Genomic DNA, 23,558 nt, shown 5'->3' with positions numbered 1-23,558 from the left:
AGTTTTTAACAGTCTCTTATGCTTTGGCTCTCTCCCACTCTAACCTCTTTTTTTTTTTTTTCCTTCCCCTCCCCCATGGGTTCCTGTTAAGTTTCTCAGGATCCACATAAGAGTGAAACCATATGGTATCTGTCTTTCTCTGTATGGCTTATTTCACTTAGCATTACACTCTCCAGTTCCATCCACGTTGCTACAAAGGGCCATATTTCATTTTTTCTCATTGCCACATAGTACTCCATTGTGTATATATACCACAATTTCTTTATCCATTCATCAGTTGATGGACATTTAGGCTCTTTCCATAATTTGGCTATTGTTGAGAGTGCTGCTATGAACATTGGGGTACAAGTGCCCCTATGCATCAGTACTCCTGTATCCCTTGGATAAATTCCTAGCAGTGCTATTGCTGGGTCATAGGGTAGGTCTATTTTTAATTTTCTGAGGAACCTCCACACTGCTTTCCAGAGCGGCTGCACCAATTTGCATTCCCACCAACAGTGCAAGAGGGTTCCCGTTTCTCCACATCCTCTCCAGCATCTATAGTCTCCTGATTTGTTCATTTTGGCCACTCTGACTGGCGTGAGGTGATACCTGAGTGTGGTTTTGATTTGTATTTCCCTGATAAGGAGCGACGCTGAACATCTTTTCATGTGCCTGTTGGCCATCTGGATGTCTTCTTTAGAGAAGTGTCTATTCATGTTTTCTGCCCATTTCTTCACTGGGTTATTTGTTTTTCGGGTGTGGAGTTTGGTGAGCTCTTTATAGATTTTAGATACTAGCCCTTTGTCCGATATGTCATTTGCAAATATCTTTTCCCATTCCGTTGGTTGCCTTTGAGTTTTGTTGGTTGTTTCCTTTGCTGTGCAGAAGCTTTTTATCTTCATAAGGTCCCAGTAATTCACTTTTGCTTTTAATTCCCTTGCCTTTGGGGATGTGTCGAATAAGAGATTGCTACGGCTGAGGTCAGAGAGATCTTTTCCTGCTTTCTCCTCTAAGGTTTTGATGGTTTCCTGTCTCACATTTAGGTCCTTTATCCATTTTGAGTTTATTTTTGTAAATGGTGTGAGAAAGTGGTCTAGTTTCAACCTTCTGCATGTTGCTGTCCAGTTCTCCCAGCACCATTTGTTAAAGAGGCTGTCTTTTTTCCATTGGATGTTCTTTCCTGCTTTGTCAAAGATGAGTTGGCCATACGTTTGTGGGTCTAGTTCTGGGGTTTCTATTCTATTCCATTGGTCTGTGTGTCTGTTTTTGTGCCAATACCATGCTGTCTTGATGATGACAGCTTTGTAGTAGAGGCTAAAGTCTGGGATTGTGATGCCTCCTGCTTTGGTCTTCTTCTTCAAAATTCCTTTGGCTATTCGGGGCCTTTTGTGGTTCCATATGAATTTTAGGATTGCTTGTTCTAATTTCGAGAAGAATGCTGGTGCAATTTTGATTGGGATTGCATTGAATGTGTAGATAGCTTTGGGTAGTATTGACATTTTGACAATATTTATTTTTCCAATCCATGAGCAGGGAATGTCTTTCCATTTCTTTAAGTCTTCTTCAATTACCTTCATAAGCTTTCTATAGTTTTCAGCATACAGATCCTTTACATCTTTGGTTAGATTTATTCCTAGGTATTTTATGCTTCTTGGTGCAATTGTGAATGGGATCATTTTCTTTATTTGTCTTTCTGTTGCTTCATTGTTAGTGTATAAGAATGCAACTGATTTCTGGACATTGATTTTGTATCCTGCAACTTTGCTGAATTCCTGTATCAGTTCTAGCAGACTTTTGGTGGAGTCTATCGGATTTTCCATGTATAATATCATGTCATCTGCAAAAAGCGAAAGCTTGACTTCATCTTTGCCAATTTTGATGCCTTTGATTTCCTTTTGTTGTCTGATTGCTGATGCTAGAACTTCCAGCACTATGTTAAACAACAACGGTGAGAGTGGGCATCCCTGTCGTGTTCCTGATCTCAGGGAAAAAGCTCTCAGTTTTTCCCCGTTGAGGATGATGTTAGCTGTGGGCTTTTCATAAATGGCTTTTATGATCTTTAAGTATGTTCCTTCTATCCCGACTTTCTCAAGGGTTTTTATTAAGAAAGGGTGCTGGATTTTGTCAAAGGCCTTTTCTGCATCAATTGACAGGATCATATGGTTCTTCTCTTTTTTTTTGTTAATGTGATGTATCACGTTGATTGATTTGCGAATGTTGAACCAGCCCTGCATCCCAGGAATGAATCCCACTTGATCATGGTGAATAATTCTTTTTATATGCTGTTGAATTCGATTTGCTAGTATCTTATTGAGAATTTTTGCATCCATATTCATCAGGGATATTGGCCTGTAGTTCTCTTTTTTTACTGGGTCTCTGTCTGGTTTAGGAATCAAAGTAATACTGGCTTCATAGAATGAGTCTGGAAGTTTTCCTTCCCTTTCTATTTCTTGGAATAGCTTGAGAAGGATAGGTATTATCTCTGCTTTAAATGTCTGGTAGAACTCCCCTGGGAAGCCATCTGGTCCTGGACTCTTATTTGTTGGGAGATTTTTGATAACCGATTCAATTTCTTCGCTGGTTATGGGTCTGTTCAAGCTTTCTATTTCCTCCTGGTTGAGTTTTGGAAGAGTGTGGGTGTTCAGGAATGTGTCCATTTCTTCCAGGTTGTCCAATTTGTTGGCATATAATTTTTCATAGTATTCCCTGATAATTGTTTGTATCTCTGAGGGATTGGTTGTAATCATTCCATTTTCATTCATGATTTTATCTATTTGGGTCATCTCCCTTTTCTTTTTGAGAAGCCTGGCTAGAGGTTTGTCAATTTTGTTTATTTTTTCAAAAAACCAACTCTTGGTTTCGTTGATCTGCTCTACAGTTTTTTTAGATTCTATATTGTTGATTTCTGCTCTGATCTTTATTATTTCTCTTCTTCTGCTGGGTTTAGGCTGCCTTTGCTGTTCTGCTTCTATTTCCTTTAGGTGTGCTGTTAGATTTTGTATTTGGGATTTTTCTTGTTTCTTGAGATAGGCCTGGATTGCAATGTATTTTCCTCTCAGGACAGCCTTCGCTGCGTCCCAAAGCGTTTGGATTGTTGTATTTTCATTTTCGTTTGTTTCCATATATTTTTTGATTTCTTCTCTAATTGCCTGGTTGACCCACTCATTCGTTAGTAGGGTGTTCTTTAACCTCCACGCTTTTGGAGGTTTTCCAGACTTTTTCCTGTGGTTGATTTCAAGCTTCATAGCATTGTGGTCTGAAAGTATGCATGGTATAATTTCAATTCTTGTAAACTTATGAAGGGCTGTTTTGTGACCCAGTATATGATCTATCTTGGAGAATGTTCCATGTGCACTCGAGAAGAAAGTATATTCTGTTGCTTTGGGATGCAGAGTTCTAAATATATCTGTCAAGTCCATCTGATCCAATGTCTCATTCAGGGCCCTTGTTTCTTTATTGACCGTGTGTCTAGATGATCTATCCATTTCTGTAAGTGGGGTGTTAAAGTCCCCTGCAATTACCACATTCTTATCAATAAGGTTGCTTCTGTTTATGAGTAATTGTTTTATATACTTGGGGGCTCCGGTATTCGGCGCATAGACATTTATAATTGTTAGCTCTTCCTGATGGATAGACCCTGTAACTATTATATAATGTCCTTCTTCATCTCTTGTTACAGCCTTTAATTTAAAGTCTAGTTTGTCTGATATAAGTATGGCTACTCCAGCTTTCTTTTGGCTTCCAGTAGCATGATAAATAGTTCTCCATCCCCTCACTCTGAATCTAAAGGTGTCCTCAGGTCTAAAATGAGTCTCTTGTAGACAGCAAATAGATGGGTCTTGTTTTTTTATCCACTCTGATACCCTATGTCTTTTCGTTGGCGCATTTAATCCATTTACATTCAGTGTTATTATAGAAAGATACGGGTTTAGAGTCATTGTGATGTCTGTATGTTTTATGCTTGTAGTGATGTCTCTGGTACTTTGTCTCACAGGGTCCCCCTTAGGATCTCTTGTAGGGCTGGTTTAGTGGTGACAAATTCCTTCAGTTTTTGTTTGTTTGGGAAGACCTTTATCTCTCCTTCTATTCTAAATGACAGACTTGCTGGATAAAGGATTCTCGGCTGCATATTTTTGCTGTCTAGCACCCTGAAAATCTCGTGCCAATTCTTTCTGGCCTGCCAAGTTTCAAAAGAGAGATCAGTCACGAGTCTTATAGGTCTCCCTTTATATGTGAGGGCACGTTTACCCCTTGCTGCTTTCAGAATTTTCTCTTTATCCTTGTATTTTGCCAGTTTCACTATGATATGTCGTGCAGAAGATCGATTCAAGTTACGTCTGAAGGGAGTTCTCTGTGCCTCTTGGATTTCAATGCCTTTTTCCTTCCCCAGTTCGGGGAAGTTCTCAGCTATTATTTCTTCAAGTACCCCTTCAGCACCTTTCCCTCTCTCTTCCTCCTCTGGGATACCAATTATGCGTATATTATTTCTTTTTAGTGTATCACTTAGTTCTCTAATTTTCCCCTCATACTCCTGGATTGTTTTATCTCTCTTTTTCTCAGCTTCCTCTTTTTCCATAACTTTATCTTCTAGTTCACCTATTCTCTCCTCTGCCTCTTCCATCCGAGCTGTGGTGGTTTGCATTCTGTTTTGCATTTCCTTTAAAGCGTTTTTCAGCTCCTCGTGACTGTTCCTTAGTCCCTTGATCTCTGTAGCAAGAGATTCTCTGCTGTCCTGTATACTGTTTTCCAGCCCAGCGATTAATTTTATGACTATTATTCTAAATTCACTTTCTGTTATATTATTTAAATCCTTTTTGATCAGCTCATTAGCTGTTGTTATTTCCTGGAGATTCTTCTGAGGGGAATTCTTCCGCTTGGTCATTTTGGATAGTCCCTGGTGTGGTGAGGACCTGCAGGGCACTTCCCCTGTGCTGTGGTGTATAACTGGAGTTGGTGGGCGGGGCCGCAGTCCGACCTGATGTCTGCCCCCAGCCCACCGCTGGGGCCACAGTCAGACTGGTGTGTGCCTTCTCTTCCCCTCTCCTAGGGGTGGGATTCACTGTGGGGTGGCGTGGCCCGTCTGGGCTACTTGCACACTGCCAGGCTTGTGATGCTGGGGATCCGGCGTATTAGCTGGGGTGGGAAGGCAAGGTGCACGGCGGGAGGGGGGGCAGGCTTAGCTCGCTTCTCCTTAGGTGATCCACTTCAGGAGGGGCCCTGTGGCAGCCGGAGGGAGTCAGATCCGCTGCCGGAGGCTTGGCTCCGCAGAAGCACAGAGTTGGGTGTTTGCGCGGAGCGAGCAATTTCCCTGGCCGGAACCGGTTCCCTTTGGGATTTTGGCTGGGGGATGGGCGGGGGAGATGGCGCTGGCGAGCGCCTTTGTTCCCCGCCAAACTGAGCTCTGTTGTCCGGGGGCTCCGCAGCTCACCCTCCCTTTGTCCTCCAGCCTTCCCGCTTTCCGAGCAGAGCTGTTAACTTATGACCTCCCAGACGCTAAGTCGCGCTTGCTGTTGGAACACAGTCCGTCAGGCCCCTCCGCTTTTGCAAGCCGGACTCGGGGGCTCTGCTTGGCTGGCGAGCCGCCCCTCCGCCCCGGCTCCCTCCCGCCAGTCCGTGGAGCGCGCACAGCCTCGCCGCCCTTCCTACCCTCTTCCGTGGGCCTCTCGTCTGCACTTGGGTCCGGTGACTCCGTTCTGCTAATCCTCTGGCGGTTTTCTGGGTTATTTAGGCAGGTGTAGGTGGAATCTAAGTGATCAGCAGGACGCGCGGTGAGCCCAGCGTCCTCCTACGCCGCCATCTTCCTGCGCCTCCGAGTTATAGTCTTGAGAATGTTATTTACATAGATAATAGTGAGAATAGTATGTCCTGCGATTGTAAAAACCCTTGGGCCTACTATCTGTATGTATAAATATGCATTCTGCTGGCATCTGGATATATTTCATATATTTATCACACTTGTTGAGAATCTATATATCAGGCATGATATTATATAATACAGATGCTATTAGAAGTGTACAGAGATATGTAAAACGAATGATTACAAGTATAGGAAAAATGTATATAAACAGAAAAATAATTAGAATAAAATATATTTAAATGCCAATAATTACTTTTGTTAGAGTAACTGGAAATGAGTTTTTACTTTTATGTTTACTTCTAAATATTACTTTATATATGCATACATGGATTTTATAATGAAAACTAAACAGTCTAAATGATCTAAGATACTGATACTTTAAGTTTTCAGATCAAGGCAACACATATTTACCACCCAATATTTAAAGATAATTTTAGCCAAAGTAATTTATCCAAAAATCACCTTCTAACACCTAAGAGAAAAATCCATCAGCTTGAAAATTGGATGGCAGACAATAAGTTGGAAGACTGGGCCATGCTAATTTAGTTGTTTATGATCCTGTGCCACCAAGGAAACATCAATAGCTAAAATTATTGACTGAAATTAAAGCTGAAGATTTATTCAAGTAGTAGTCTTTTGTAAGGAATATCTAGAATAATTAGCATATCACAAACACACTGAACTATTTCTGGTCACTTCCACAGTTGTTTTTCCTTTTAATTTTTGTATCATTACAATTTTAAATATCACCAGAATGGATTGCTGCTAAAAATAAGCTATTTATTTATCTTCTGTTTGTCTAGCATGTAATGAGAAAACAGTATGGTCATTAGTTAATGATATAAAAACTTACTAAATGGTTAAATTCAATCACATTGTATAAGGATGAGAGAATAGAAAATTGACCACATCGTCAACATCTTCTGTTGCTTCAATACTAGTCTCAGCACTTAATATGAACTCTTAACACAAATGGTATAGATTTCTTGAGTTTTGAGCTTATTGATCACTGAAGTTTTGCCATGAAACTAAAAGCACCTCAGAGAAAAACTATTGAATCTTAGACCTTAGGAGAACACCCATTTCACTAGAGTCTATTAAGAGAATTATGTCATACTTAGTTACAACTAGTTGCAATAGCAATTTGTCAGTGTCCTGAAAATAACACATGAACACAACACATCCATATAATGTGATTCACATCCCAAAGTACATTTTTTAACATTGAACTATAATGAATATGACAAATGTTACATTATTAATCAATATATAGATACATATTCACAGTCTTATACTAGAGACCTAAGAGATCTTGGGGTTAGATATAATAAACTAGACAAAAATTATGAAATAATTGCTTACAAATTAAATATAATTCTATAATTTTCTTTAATATTTATGTTATCTCCTATAACTTTTAAATTTTTGCACAGTAACTTTCACACTGGTACTTTCAATAACAAAATAATATACACAAAATATGGTAAATTTAATTTTCAAAATAAAATGCATTCTTTGAGTTAAAAATTTGCATTTAGGCTATGGTTAAACTAACTAGTATATTATGAGAAATGCAGTTAAAAATGATAAAATCAAATATACTTTGTCAGCCTTTGAAAACAATGCATGTTACTATTCTCTGACTCTTTAGAGGAAGCTGGAGGATGAAAATTGATAACTTTTCTTTATTGGTTAATAAAATTCAGTCTTTTTACTTGAAAAGTCAGAGAGTTAGGTCCATAATGTAAGTTTTTGACCGTATTTATTTTTCCTCCTAGCATCTTGATTTCTTTGTAATATTCATTAAGTTGGCAAGAGTAAAATGAACCTTTGTTTAATCAACTGAAACTTTTATCATGGATATATTACACATAGTCTAAAACTTTGATGAGCTGAGTTATAACTCAAAATATTGGATTTTTTTCTTTTTTTTAAATTTCATAACAAATTTTTGAATTTTCAATAATATGTCCAAATACCCCAAAACTGGAAGCAAATGGTCTGTCCATCCTATAAACAGACTTTATATAAGTATCATTGATAGAAAGGAGCCTCACACTTTCCTTTTCAATTGTATCTGCAACATCCATGTCTCAAACATCAAATGATCAAAGACTAATTTTTTTAAAATTCAGGTTGTGTTATGTGTAAATGATGTCAATATATTAGAGGGTCACAGATTACCATGAACTGGTTATCAAATAATGTACTAATTTTTGCTCTATGTAAATTCTACACTGGTAAAAATCCAAGATAATTGTTCCAGTGTGGGGAACATTTATAAAAGTGTCTGTCACATATGTCCATCTATAGGGCAAAGGATAAATGTAAGCTCCCAAGGCATTATTACCAGAAACATCAGTACAAGGAAGACAAGTAATGAGCCAGGTCTTGCTCAGTCAGCTGGTGTTTACAGATGTCACATCAATCTACATGAAGAACTTACCCAGAGACCCCAATCAGTAAGATGGGATGTGAACTGTCCCCTTCCCTGTTTTCCCTCATTTATCTGTCAGTTAACATTTCAGGAGAAATGGACAATGCAAACCTGTTAAAATATTAAAAACTTTCACTGAAACTTTACTACTTAAATACTCTTCTTAAGTGCTACTATTTCTGTAAGTGCTATGTTGATTAGAGTATTTTACCATAAATAGTGATTTGATTACATTTAGTGACATGCTTAGCGACATATTTAATGAAAACATTTCAAATTCATAGATATATCTTTCAGTGATCTTTGTTTTGTACAGTTAATTAATAACACTATTTTACTAAATGATGTTTTGTTCATCCTTAAAACTAGAATATAAAAAATATAAAATTTACAAATATGGAAAATTTGACTGAGTCTATATTAACCACAACTTTGTGATTTCACAGCTCTGAAAGAAAAAAAAATATTTTAATTTGGTAGAAAAACTTAATTGGCTTTCATTGGTTCTCAGATGTCAAAGTACCGATCTATAACTTAGAACAATAAAACCACTTTCATTAGTTTTCATTCGTCATTGGAAGAAAAAAATAGGATGTGTATCTTTGGAATCAACAAATTACCAGTCTTCTCAGAAAACCAAAACCTACTCTTGATACATTACATTAGATTGTTCTTTTCTGTCTTTAATGTTTATAAAGATAAGTTAAACAACAATAATTATCAGTGAGTTTACCCATTAGATTATGTCCATTTTCTTACAAAATGAGAAGAATGTCACTTACTGAGAGCCAAGATATTCTTACATTCATTTGTATATAACTTTTCATTCATTCAACAAATATTTCTACATTTCAGGCATGGGATGGGCAATGAAGCAGAATGATGAACAAAATATTCAAAGCCCCTTCCCTCTAGATCTCATAGGTTACTAGTATATATAGTAGGAAAAAGTAATCATAAAATATAATTGTGATAGGGATTATCATTTAAGAAAGGCAAGATATTACAGAGGTACAGAACCAAGTCACCCATCAATGAATGGGAAGTCAAGGAGAAACTTTCAGAAAAGAGTGATATCTAATAACATTAAAAATGAGTAGGAGTGAATCAATTAACAGAATGGGAATATGAGAACTGAGATAAGAATGGGAATAGTGTGGTACATTAGAATTGAATAAAGGTATTTTTTATTTTTTTAATGGCTTGAACATGATCCAGGGAGTAACAGAATGAAGATATAAGAAGCGGTCATAGGATGAAAGGTTTTGTAAGCAATGTCCTAGAGTTTGGACTTTATCCCAAACTAAAGGAAAGCCAACTATGATAGCCAGGTTCCAAGATGGTACCCAATCATCTTTGTCTTTTATTACTACCACCCTTTTGAAATGCCCATTCACAATTAATCAATGCTGGCCTATACAAACAATAGAAATGGTGGAAATGACAAAGTAAGTTCTGAAATTAGGTCATAAAATCAGTGAAGAAATCTGTCTTACTTTTTTAAATCACTCACTGTGGGGTAAACTAGTCACCTTATTGTGAGGACACTCAAGCTGCCCCCTGTGGAGAGAAACCAGCTTGTAATCAGCAACTCAAAAGCCAAGTACATGAGCCTTCTTAGGAGTGGATACCCCAGCCTCAGTCAGGCTTTCATCTAACTGCAGCTTCAGCCAAGTCACCACAACCTCAGAGAGTTCTCAGGCCAGAACCATCCAGCCAAACCACTTCTGAATTCTGGAACCACAGAAATGAAGAACAGGAAGTGATTTGTTGTTGTTGTTGTTTTAAACAACAAAGTTTTGTTGCTGTTGCTGCTGCTGTTGTTGTTGTTTTCTATTTTATTTTTTGAGTAGTCTCTACACGCAACCTACTCAAACTCACCACCCCAAGATCAAGGGTTGCATGCTCTACCAACTGAGCCAGCCAGGCACCCCATAAACAACAAAAGTTTGATGTGACTCCTTACATAACATTAGTTAATGAATTAACCTACTAAAGTATTTTTTTATTAGGTGAGATAATGAGATATTTAAACATGGAATGTCATGATCAGATTTTCATTTCAGAAAAATCTCTTTGGCTACATTGTGTAGAAAGCCCACAGAAAAGCAAAATGAGAGGTAAGTAGACTATTTTGGTATTTCAGGCAAAAAATTTTATCCTAAACTAGGATAAATATTTAATAACATTGCATTTGTCTTCACTGTTACATTTATTTTTACTGATATTTTTTTAAATAAAATCTGGATTCTTTCTGGACAATTTTTAGAATGATAACAAATGAAAATGTCAAATCAATTATTGTTTAGCTTTCTTGTTTAATTCAACACTCAAGAAACATTGTGGAGTTCTAAAAGTACAAGTGAGTACAAGTTTTACTCACTCAACCATTATTGGTCGAAGTTTTGCCAAGTGAAAATAGACTCTGACACTTTTCTGCCTCCTGAAGTTGATGTCAGCTATTTAGCAGACTGACAAAGAGCCCCAAAAGTGCTAACGCCTACTGACCCTGTCACCTCAGCTCTGCAATGACTTTGGAAATCTCTGCTATGGTAGTGCACAATAACCACACTCAGCAGCAATTTCCAAAATGATACACTTTGCTTTGCCAGGTCTGTAGCAGATGCAACACAATTTGCCAAAGCACAAGAGAGTAAAGTGGAGCCTGTTTCTTTACTTTCCCTACAATTATCTGTATTATTTGAAATATCGATTCAACTCACTACTCTCTATGGCAAATTATTTTCTCTGATTGCCAACATTTTGGAATTTGCATATATCCTAGATTTTTTTAAAGGAGAGTTGGCTTTATTGGGAGCTTGCTTAATGCGTTTCACTAAATTACCAAACATCTCCACTATGATTGAACTCTTTCTTCATACTTAAGTGACAGTTCTAAGATGTTACAAGTTCTCTTTTTGAAAACTAGATATAAATATGTTTATTATGTAAAGGGAGTTTAAACGTAAATTGGAAAGCTAGAGGAACATAAAGTGGGAAGTTAAATGGCCTTTATTCAGTTTTTTGCTGAAAAAAAAATGCTTTCTTAAGAATGCCATAAACATACAAAGCTTAAAGTTATTCCAAATCTCTTCGACCATATTCATGCCTACAATTACACCTACACTGCTCCTTCCCTCCCTTCCTCCTAACTTTCCGCCCTCATTATCTTAATAGATACCATACAATTGAAAAAAATCTTTAGTATTTACCACATCCAACGAGTAAACTGAAGTCCAGATGGATTAAACGTCCAGACTAATGTGACACAATTTAGTGTAAAGGTTAAGTCAAAATTTGAGTTTCCTAAATTTTGTTTCAATTTTTTTTTCCAATTCCTGTTGCTGCTACAATAGTTCATGCTGCCCTCATCTTTAGTCTGAAAAATTCCACCATTTCCTTACCTACATTCATGGCCACATTCAATTCATTGACCATACTACAGATAGAGTCCCCTTTTTAACATATAAAACTGAATGTCAGTCCCACCTTAATACTCTTCAATAACTCAGTGCCGTCAAAATAAAGTCAAAATTCACTGAATTGGCTTTTCTTAAACTGCCCTTTTTTTTTCAAATTATAGTCAAATAATTTTTTCCACTTGGAAAATAAATAAATCATAATATTAAATACTTATAGAATGCCTACTCCAACAAACGGTGAGCTTAAATCCATGGCTGGCATGTTGCTAAGTTCTTCACAAAGTTCATTGAGAAAGAGTAGAGCTGTGTGGTTAAAATAATGGGCCGTGATGTCACTGTCTAGACTTCAGTCCCAGCTCAACCTTTTACTAGCTGTGTGTTACTAATCCTCTCTTTGCCCTGGTAGACTCACCTGCTAAGGGAGTAAAACAAAGTAGTAAAACCTGACAAAAAGTGAGCACTTAAGGAGCAGTAGCTCTTAATTCTTCCTGCAACTCTATGGAAAAGTTACTTTTATTATCTCCACTTTACACTTGAGAAAATTATCAAGGAGAACATTTCATTTTAAAATCTTGACAGAACCGGGGCGCCTGGGTGGCGCAGTCGGTTAAGCGTCCGACTTCAGCTCAGGTCACGATCTCGCGGTTCGTGAGTTCCAGCCCCGCATCGGGCTCTGGGCTGATGGCTCAGAGCCTGGAGCCTGTTTCCGATTCTGTGTCTCCCTCTCTCTCTGCCCCTCCCCCGTTCATGCTCTGTCCCTCTCTGTCTCAAAAATAAATAAACGTTAAAAAAAAAATTAAAATCTTGACAGAACCAAGGATATATACTTAGATATATCGTTGTATGACTGATACAAGTTACCCTTTTGTGTTAAGGCATGACTATCCTGCTCATGGTAAAGCTGCCCAGTGAATAAACACAGACAGAGGAGACAGGTACTTAGAGAATAGCCATTGGAAGAAGAAGAGGGGAGGGCATTCTTTTTGGATTTGTTTGCTTGTTTGTTTGTTTATATCTAAGGAGGCATTCTCATAAGATAGGTAAATGTTGTGCAAGCTAGTTCCTCTGAGAAGCAGATGCCAAGCCAAAGTGAGGAGTACAAATTATCTTGGAAAGTAGTATCTGTGAAGAAACAGGAGAAAGCAGGACTGGGCAGGAGGAACTGCCAGACAGCAGTGCAGATCTGACAGAGTCTCTGCCAGCCCAACTGGGAGCCTCAGAACAGAGATCACCCAGTAGAGAAGTCCCCTGTTGAAAAGAAATGGCTAAGTCCTTGCACCATATTCTGGCTTAGTCACTTACTGAGGCTACTCTGCGGAGAAGATGGCTCCAGCTCAGGCTGAGGTGGACCTGGAGGTGTTAACAGCTGGTCCTCACAACTGGGCAACGAGTCCTGCTCAGGTCATGATTTCACGGTTCTTGAGTTCCGGCTCCACATGGGGCAATCTGCTGTCAGCACAGAGCCTGCTTCGGATGCTCTATCCCCGTCTCTCTCTGCCCCTCCCCTGCTCATGGTCTCTCTCTTAAAAGTAAATAATTAAAAAAAAAAAAGGGGGGGGGGTAAGTAGCAGCACTAAAGAACAGGATAGTGAAGATCCTAATAACCTGAACAAACTTGTATCAGCAAAGCCAGTCTAGGTTGTGCTTCAGTAACAAACGACTCCAACATACCAGTGACATAACTCAAAGGTTTCTTTCTCACTCATCATACATGTCCATTGCTGGTTACCTGCAGCTTTGTCATGTCATCTCCTTTAGGACACAATATGTCCCCTCATGACAGGAGAGGGAAAAATACAGAATGGCTAAGCATGTGTCAACTCTTAAAGCTTCTGCCAGAAAGTAACATCCTTCACTTCTGTTCGCATTTCATTGACCAAAACACACCATATGGGTACATCTGAGTTCAATTTTGTGGATAGGTATAATCTTCCTACAGAGAAGGGCAGGACAATATTGTGAACAATAACACAGTCCATGACAAAACCCAGGGAGGAGCCCACCTTAGTGAAAATGGGTGCCAGCACTACTTACTGTCAGACTTTATCTCCCATGAGGGAATTATTTTATTTAGGTCTGATTTCAATCTTCTTGATGCATATCAACTAAGGAAACAGGTATTTCCAAAGAACAGTCAAAAGAAAATCCATTTTGAGATTTTAATTTTGTAAAATTGCTCTCCCTTACAATCCAGTAAGTGGTGACATGTTGAAATCTCTAGATTATGGTATATGATGAAGTATCATTATATGATTGATTAAAAATTTTTGAAAGTTAAAAGGACTATACAAATGTAGACTTATTGTTATACATTGTCATTAGTATTAACTCCCCTTTCTTCTGAATCCAGATGGTTTCTCAGATTCCATGTCCCTACAGATTCTAATCCTCTCTACATATAGATCATCTTTTAAAAGATGCAGAAAGAAAAGCAATTTTAGAAATATCCAAGGAATCCTCAATAAAAGTAAATGGAAAATTTTTAAAATCTGTAAAAGGAGAGAAAAGGGGCTTCATGTAGATAACCTGAATTGTTATCAACAGACAACACTCAGTTTCGTTTTAGACAATCTTTTTTTTTTTCACTTGGTACATGATGCATTAAAAATGAAAAAGAATGAAAATTGTTTCTACAAAGTGAAAGAGCCACAGAGAAATAAATGGAATGTCTAAAATATAAGCTTCATAGCATGATTATCCTTTCATTAAGATGTAAGCAATGTTCTAGGAAATGTTGTGGTCCTAATTACAATATGATGGAATACACATTTGTCTCGGAAATAACACACTCAAGAAGTATGTAATATTCATTGCAACAGCCAAAACTTAAAAAAAAGACACAAATATATTGTGTTATATTTCAACATCTCATAAATAATACCTAAATAGTTCAGGCTAGATATCTCAAAAGAGGATGAGATGCTTTGAAAATGAGCTAACCTTATTTGTAAATTTCATTCATATGTATTTTAGTGAGGAAATACATATATTTCTATGGAAATAATTTACTTAATAGTTATAGACTAAATGAGTGAATTATTTATTTCTAATTTTTAATAGTCAAAAACTGTATAAGCTCTAAAATAGCAAATCATTGGATAAGTTGATATTTGCTCTCTTGTGGCACTATGCAGACCCAGAGATATAGATATTGATAATATATTGCATTATACACTTAATCACTTAATCAGTGATTATACATTTAATCACTGAATTGCATGTGACAATGTATTGCTTCAAAGGGAACCGTAACTATTACAGACAATTATGTTAGAATCATAGCCTAATATTGACTCAGATACCTAGAGAGAAGTTTTCTAGCAACTCCAATCATCTCAAATGCCACCATATTTATTGAGAAAACACACAGATTTGAGTGTCAAATTAGATTCACACAAATCATAAATTTACCTAGTAACAACCTTTACTAATGATTTCAAGGATACATGTAATCAAACAGCATAGGCAAAGCAGGGAAATATGCACAATGACTAACACAACTTCCCAGGCCTTTCTTACCATTCAGGACACACTGGCCCATATTAACAAATGAAGCTTCTAAGAGATTTGTATGGTCATTTGACTTACCCAAAAGGGAGGTATTTTAGCATGAAACATCTCCGTTTTTTTTTTTTAAATTTTTTTTTTTAATGTTTATTTATTTTGGGGACAGAGAGAGACAGAGCATGAACGGGGGAGGGGCAGAGAGAGAGGGAGACACAGAATCGGAAGCAGGCTCCAGGCTCTGAGCCATCAGCCCAGAGCCCGATGCGGGGCTCGAACTCACAGACCGCGAGATCGTGACCCGAGCTGAAGTCGGACGCTTAACCGACTGAGCCACCCAGGCGCCCCAATCTCCGTTTTATATTAGGAGTGTGCCATGGTATACATGGCATCTCCAGGGGGCCGTGCCACATAAATTCATAGATTCTAGGTTTGTTTCCCATAAGCATCCTACACATTTTGCTATGGCAGTCCATTGATAATGACTTTCCCAATAGCAGATACCATTAGTGTTTGCTGGTGGACCATCACTAACATATTTTAAGAAAATTTCATTGCCAGGCTGTCCTCAGTTAAGGGAAGCCTGCAGGCCTGCTCTTGATCATTCCTTTTCCAATTTTATTATAAATAATAATGATAAATATCAACTATGAAAACTAAGGAGCAGAACCTGGCAATGAGGAAGATGTCTTAAAGAGCGGTCTAAACTGTTGAGATTTGCAAATTCACTGATGAAGGAAAAAAGAGGAGGAGAGTGACAGCAACAACACTCTCTGAAAAATAAGAGTGTGGTAGTGACAAGGAAAGTGATGGAGAGGCAAGGAGGAGTGAGGGTGGCAGTGGTGGGCTGTGAACATCCGAAGTGGAAGAGATGAGCAACTACCACACAACAGTACTACAAAACACAAGTGCCATGGTAGTAGTTACCAGCAGAGGCATTACTTAGAGAAGAAAAGGAGAAAACTAGCAGTACTAATAATTGCTAACATTGATTAATCCCCTACCATGTGCCAGGTACCATGCCTTATACTTGGTGTGCATTATTTCATGTAATAATCACTGTTTAGAGGAGTTTTACTATTTTACAGCCTAAGATGGCAAATCATTTGCCCAAGCTATTGCCGATCAGAAAGGACCAAAGTCAGACTCAAATTCAGTTCAGCTCGGAATTGAATCATCACAATCTAGTGAATGTGCTGTGCAGTGGGACAACCAAGGCTGTCACTCCAACTCAGGGCATCTCAGTGTGACAGTAAGGTGTAAAGGAACAGAGTATATTTGACCAGTGGAGTACTCTGAATGTTAGAAAATGTGGAGTGATCAGTATATAGATTGTAATGAAAGTTCTGGAAGAAACTAAGATTACTCAAAGAGAGTGCAGAATAAGAAGAAAATAGAGCTGTGCTAAGGACACTAGGGAAAAAAAATTTAGAAGCGTAGCCCATGAAAAAGAATAAAGAATAAACAAAAAGGGAAAAATAGTAACTAAAAAAAAAAGGTGGTATTGTAGAACCCAAGAAAAGAGAATACCTATCACCAGAATGGGGGAGTCAATTGATGAACCAAAAGGTGAGACAAATCCAAGTTAACAGGGTACACTGGAATTATCAAGAAAAGCATGTTGCTGAAAACTGAGAGCAATTTATTAGAGTAAAAAGTTGAAGACTGTTAGCAGAAGATTCAGGAACGAATGAAAGTTGGGGAAGAGAAGATAAAAATAAAAACCTTTAGTTGTAAAAAGGACTCTATCAAACAGATTGGTAGCTAAAACTGAGCATGTGAAGCTAAAAAATTGTTTGTTATCGTTTATTGTTATTTTTTAAAGACATAAATATGTTTTTTACATACTAATAGGAAATAACCTGGTATAAGGGAGACACTAAAGATACAAAGGAAGACTAATTAATTAACTAATTAATGGAGTATATTAGTTTCTTTTTTTTTAGTGGGGATTATATTATATTATATTATATTATATTATATTATATTATAACCCAATTTGCAGGGATTCAGATATTCCTAGGCTTCATGAACTAATTTGGAGCAGAAGGCGGGGAGTGGTTCCTGGCCTATGCTGCATGTGAGAACAATTCATCTAAGGTTCCCCAAATTATCATGAAGGCTTATCAATAACTGAATAAACCTAGAAGTCCCCTACCCAGTCATTTAGAGATGTTTTTGTGGACCTGAATGCCCAGGCATCCAAGGGGAGTGAGGCATTCTAGTGGACCTAAGGGCAAGGCATAAAAGTTTCAAGGGAGTCACAGCAACTTAGATGTCTCTAGGGCTTACTTGTTATCCTAAACCTAACTGCTTAGTTTCTTCTTTGTTTTCTATCCCTTGCCCCATCTCCAGGCTGAGAAAAGTGGCCTCAAGTGGACAGGAGCACTCAAGGTAATAATAGGCAAAGGATCCCTCTGTCTATTCTGGACCCATTGCACATTCTCAGTCCTGGACTGTGAAAAGATGGATGGCATGGCCCAGGGGCTGCAGAGCCCCATACACTTATCTTTGTTTTCCAGACCCCAAGAGCCCCCGCCAAGGCAAGGGTTACTTAATTACTCATTAGAGTTCTAGGTTTTCAAAGGCTGTGAAACAACAACCCAAACCATAGAACAAACAACTATAGATAGCGAATGGAGAGAAAAACAAGCATATACAAAGAGGATGAAAAGGTCACATGTAATGTGGGTATAATAGATGGAGAGATTTGGGAGAAATCTGGTGCATTCAGGCTACAATTACTGGATACAACATTTAGAAAAATCAATTGAAATATGTGACTCTGACATCGTCTTTTTAACTGCATCAGTGGAACCTTAGAGCAATGAATGACTACTTCCTTCCTCAGTTACCCTTTTGGCCAGAATATTTAGTCTAGGAGGAATTAACAAGTTGCTAGAATGAGAAAGGGGAATCATTAGGGATGGGGAAAGGGGCTAAGACATATTATATCTAGCAGCACAAATTTCCTGGCTGCTTTTCCCGGCAGTCAGGTCATTCTGCTACATGCAGTAGATCATGGGGATGATGGTGTTATGACTTAGCTCACTGCACAATTCAGGTACAATTATTCAGAGCTGGGATACAAGAAAACAGAGATTGCTCTTCTCCTTTTGGCTTCACAGAAAAGTGTTCAATTGTCCTTACTGCTCAGGTTTATCCAGCATCTTCAATTCTTCTTCTTTGGATGTCTCGTGTTACTCTCTTATTTTAATCAATTTATCCTCTTGGGCTCTATTTTTATATAAGGCAGTCAGGGTCTCCAGATTAACCACAGAGTCATCCACACTGAAAATGAAATTCTAAACGCAATTCTTCATTTCTAAATGTAAACTAGATATCAAGATTCCCATAGTTTGAGATCATTTTCCATCCAATAACTTGATTTTTTTTTAATTTGGCCTTGCTCTTTTTCTCATAGGTCTCTGATAGAAGTTTTTTCTTCTGCTGAGTTGTGTCTTTGGAGAATAAATACTCAAATTCAGTATTATCGTAAATATCAGGTTCTTCTAAGGAATCCCATAAGGTGGGTGTAGTATTTGGGCTTTTATCATTTATTTGTATTCTAATCCAGTACAAAGGCTTCACAGGACAACTTGGCTCAATGACTGACTTTCAAAGACATTGACTGGAAGAAGGACCAATTCTGAAGAGTTCAGGAGGAGATGGGAGTGTAAGTCCTGGGGGTGTTGGAGCAGGAAGAAGTGCCCTCACTGTTGGGTAGGGCAGGGGAGTTGGGAAGTGGTGACAGAGGAGGAGGTGGAGGAAGACCAGCACTTGGAGGTAGAAGAGGTGGTGGAGGTGGTGGTGGTCCAGCTCTCACAGGTGGTAGTGGAGGTATTGGTGGCAGAGGTCCACGTCCAGGTAGGAGAAGAAGAGGGGGAAGGGAAGGATGGCTGTTGGTAGGGGTGGTGTGGGAGGGGGAGGTGATGCCTTTTGCTGACTCAGTGAGATGCCTTCCACAGACTGAAATGGTACCTGGAAGTCTTTGTTGTCATTTGAGGAGACCGTTGGCTTAAAGATGAGACATTCAGCTTTTTAGGTATTGTCTGGTTATCTTGCCCTCAAATTCACAGGGTTTGAAGAAAGTCTCTTCATACCCTTCATGCATACATTTTTTGTAGGTCTTTGGAGAATGGTCATGGTCAATGGAAATACAAGCATCTCTCATCTCTTCACATCCTCTTCCCCATCAGTGTTGTTTCTTGTGTTTGAGATTTTTTTAAATGTTTATTTGTTTTTGAGAGACAGAAACAGAGCATGAGCAGGAGAGAAGTAGAGAGAGAGACACACAGAATCCGAAGCAGGCTCCAGGCTCTGAGCTGTCATCACAGAGCCTGATGCAAGGCTCAAACTCACGAAGTGTGAGATCATGACCTGAGCTGAATTCAGACACTTAACCGACTGAGCCACCCAGGCGCCCCATGAGATTTTCATGAGAAACCACTCTATGCTCACCCTGGATATCAAATGCCTGAAGTTCAAACTAAGCCTGTAGATTTTCAATTACTTCTTCACGTTCCTTCTTCAAGTGTAAAATAGCAGCTTGACATTCTGCTTCCGTGTACTTCAATCCCACTTTTTCTGGTGTGTTGTCTTTGGGGGTGGCCAGAGAGCTTAGAGTCTGCCCAGAGTCCTATTGTACTGCTCAGTGGGGCTGTGGTCAGGCTTCTTCCTGAACACCATTCTCCTTTTCCATATCTTCAAAATGGAGTCATGAGACCAAATAAAAAACAAAGCCAGAGGCATCCTTAGGCTTTTATTTCCATTTCAGTTTTGTATCATCTTCTCTGCCTTCATGGTATGGCAGTATTAGTTTCTTATTGCTGCTATAACAAAGGACCACAAACCTAATGGCATAAAATAAGATAAATTTATTCTCATCATATCACTTTCTCCTCTTTTTTTTTTTTTTTGATAAAATCTCCTTCTGCCTCCCTCTGATAAGATCATTGTAATGTTAATAATGTGATTACATTTAGGTCAGATTGAGTAAATCCAAAATAATCTATATCAAGATCCTTAATGTAATCACATCTACAAAGTTCCTCTTTTCATATAAGGTAACATTCATAGGCTCCAGAGATTAGAACCTAGATATCTGGGAGGACCATCATTCAGCCTACCACATGGTGCAAACCTTATAATGTACAATAATGCTCTCTTGACTCACTGTAAATATACGACCATAAATGGAAAATAGCATTCTTTAATGCTCCACAACCCCACTACACTGTATACTTAGTCTGACACTATCCAAAATGAGTATTTCAAGAATACTTCTTTGTCCAGTGATGCCCTTACCTCCTCTAACCTCATCCCTTTTCCACTTATTCTCTCCTCTCAATGACCCTGATAAAATAGATTCGGTATAAAGCTTCCCCATTTTCATTACAAAATGTACCTACCTACCTGCAACTAGACTTATATCCACCTTTTTCTAGTTTTTTTTTTCTTGCAATAAATGAAATGTCCCTGTTCATATCAAACATCTCTATTTGTGTCTTGCTCCCACTGCCACTCACTTCTCATGAACTTGGCTCCTGCAATTCTCTGCTCTCCTGTATCATCTATACCAACTCAAATCCTAGCAGCATACATATTCTAGAATCTTCTTACTTTAGAAAACCAGCTTTTCTAAGCATACTTCCTTGCAGCTATTATTCCTCATCTTGGTTCCCTTTCACAATAAGCTTATTAGGAGAGCTGTCTGTTGTCTGTCTTTTCTGCTTCACAGAGAAAGGAAAATAATGATTGGCAGATTAAGGATATGTTTAGAAGATAGAACCAAAAGCACTTGTTGATCCATTTGATACAGGAAGTAAGTAAAAGAAAGGAAAAAGAATAATTTCTAGTTCTGATTTTTTCCTTTCCACTTGAGTAATTTTGTGGTATCATTCACTGAATTGAGGAGAATAAAAGAATACTTTTAAGATAAAGTTGCAATCAGAGTCAGTCTCTCCCTCTATGACTCCATCATTCAACTGAAGTAGCTCTTGTAACAAATGGCCCCTTGCTGCAATGCTAACTTCAATAGCTATTTACTGTTTTAATTTTACTGGATCTCTCAGCTAAACAGTTGGCCATTCACTTCTTGAACTATTTTTTCTTGGTTTCTGTCACATCACTCTTCCTTGGCATTTCTACTACCTCGCTAGGCATTTCTCAGTTCCTTTCATTGATTCTTCTATTATCTAACTTCTTCTTTTATCTAAATATTGGAGTGCTCTCTTATGCCCTGAATTTTTCCCTTTTTTTCCTCTCTATAATTTCTCCTTAAATTATTTCACCTGGTCCCATGGCTTTACAGCCCAAATGCTATTGGTTCTCAAATATTAATGGCCAGTGTTGACCTCTCTTCTGAACTTGCAACTCATATTTCCAACTGCCAATTAAATGCCTCCATGTGCAGGTCTAATAAGCATCTCAGATTTAGCATACCCAAAACTTAACTCTGATTGCAACTTTATCTTTAAAAAGAATGAAGGGCACCTGGGTAGCTCAGTCAGTTAAGCATCCGACTCTTGATTTCGGCTCAGGTCATGATCTCACTGTGTGTGGGATCCAGCCCATGTCAGGCTCTTCACTGAAAGCACAGAGTCTGCTTGGGAGTCTCTCTCTCTTCTCCCTCTGTCCCTCCCTAGCTCATGCGTACTCTCTTTTTCTCTCTCAAATAAGTAAACATTTTTCTAAATATTAAATGTCACCATTTGCAATGACATGGATGGACCTAGAGCATATTGTGCTAAGCAAAATAAGTCAGAGGAAGACAAATACCATATGATTTCATTCATACATGGAATTTAAGAAACAGAAAATATGAGCAAAGGGGGAAAAAAAGCAAGAGAGAGACAAACCAAGAAGCAGACTCTTGACTGTAGAGAACAAACTGATGGTTGCCAGCAGGTAGGTGAGTGGGGGGATGGGTTAAGTGGGTGATGGGGATGAAGGAGTGCACTTGTTGTGATGAACACTGGGTGTTGGGTGGAAGGTGTTGAACACTGCATTGTACACCTGAAACTAATATTATATGGTTTGTTAACCAACTGGATTTAAATAAAAAATTTTTAAAAATAAAAATAAAAGGACCCCCTCAGGTACCCATTATCTAATAGATGACCTTGTCTTAATACTCTTTGAAGCATTAATTACTAAATGAAACTAATCATATTTTCCTATCAACTTATCATCTCCTCCTATAGAATATAAGCTTTCTGAGAATAGGGTATTAAGATACGTATTCATTGCTGTGACCCAAGAACCTAAAACAATACCAGGTACAAAGCCAATAATAAATAGATATAAAATGAAAGAATGAAAAATGGGGAGGCTTTGGCAGCTGGTACACTGAGCATAGTTGAAGGAAATAGCCTAAGATAGAAATACAGCACTTTTTTCTTTGCTACCTTGCTAGTGCAGATAATTTGGTAGATGGGGAAAGTGAGGAAAGTTTACAGAGTTTCTCATAATGGTCACGTTTTGGAAAAAGTTAGTGTAAGAGCTTAACCTCCAACTAGTAAAATGTGGACCAATTTTAATATGCAGATACTTGTGTGTGTTTGGTTTTTTGTTTGTTTGTTTGTTTTGCCTTGCATACAGCACAAAAGAATGAAGTAAATTTCAGTACTTATTAGTAGGTGATTTGAAACGATAAATCCTTATTTCTAACTTTTCTTTCATGAATAAAATACCTGGCATTCCTGGGCCCACATTCTAGCATGGCAACTATCTAGTAGAGGTCAGTGGTGGCTGTCCGTTTAGGTAGGACTTACAAATCCCCATTATATCCACTTCACTCATTTTCACCCTGTCTCAGGCCCTGTGCATTTGGTTTCTTTGAATTAAAACTACAAAAGCAACTATTTAGCATCACACTAAAGATATGGTCTGCCACCAAAAACTATATAATCTCAAATCACTCTGTATATAAATCATCGTCACAGGGGCAACTTGGCATTTTATTGACTTCACTTAATACCTAGTTGTCATGATATTCCATTTTATAAGGAAAAGAATATAGGATAAGGGTAATGTTAGATTAGAATCTGTTAGCACTTTAAAATAACTATAAATTATTTAGCAAACAACGTCATGTATTCTTGTTTAATGCCATTGTTTTGTGTTGTTGTTTTTTTTCCCCTTTAATGTGCAGATTGTATGGTGCAAAGATAAATAAATGGATATGTTCCTGCCCATAAAGCAAACATGTAAAACTTGAGTTTCAGTGTGTTGCCATAGAGCTTCAGTTTCGCTCCAAATATAGGCTAGATTTTAACCTTTGCCCTTTTTTTCACATTATGACATCTAACTCTGTATGCTGATTCTGTGCTATCCATCCAAACTGACATTTCTA

The 23,558-nt window shown here is 38.0% G+C and overlaps 1 pseudogene; it reads right to left on the bottom strand.

The window, feature by feature from the left end:
• Positions 1-18,348: 18,348 nt before the first annotated feature.
• On the bottom strand, positions 18,349-19,891 carry LOC115519909 (annotated as a pseudogene).
• Positions 19,892-23,558: the final 3,667 nt, after the last annotated feature.

This window comes from Lynx canadensis, chromosome C1 (genome assembly GCF_007474595.2).
Source record: "Lynx canadensis isolate LIC74 chromosome C1, mLynCan4.pri.v2, whole genome shotgun sequence".
Classification (NCBI taxonomy): domain Eukaryota; kingdom Metazoa; phylum Chordata; class Mammalia; order Carnivora; family Felidae; genus Lynx; species Lynx canadensis.
This window is presented reverse-complemented; position numbering and strand designations above follow the sequence as displayed.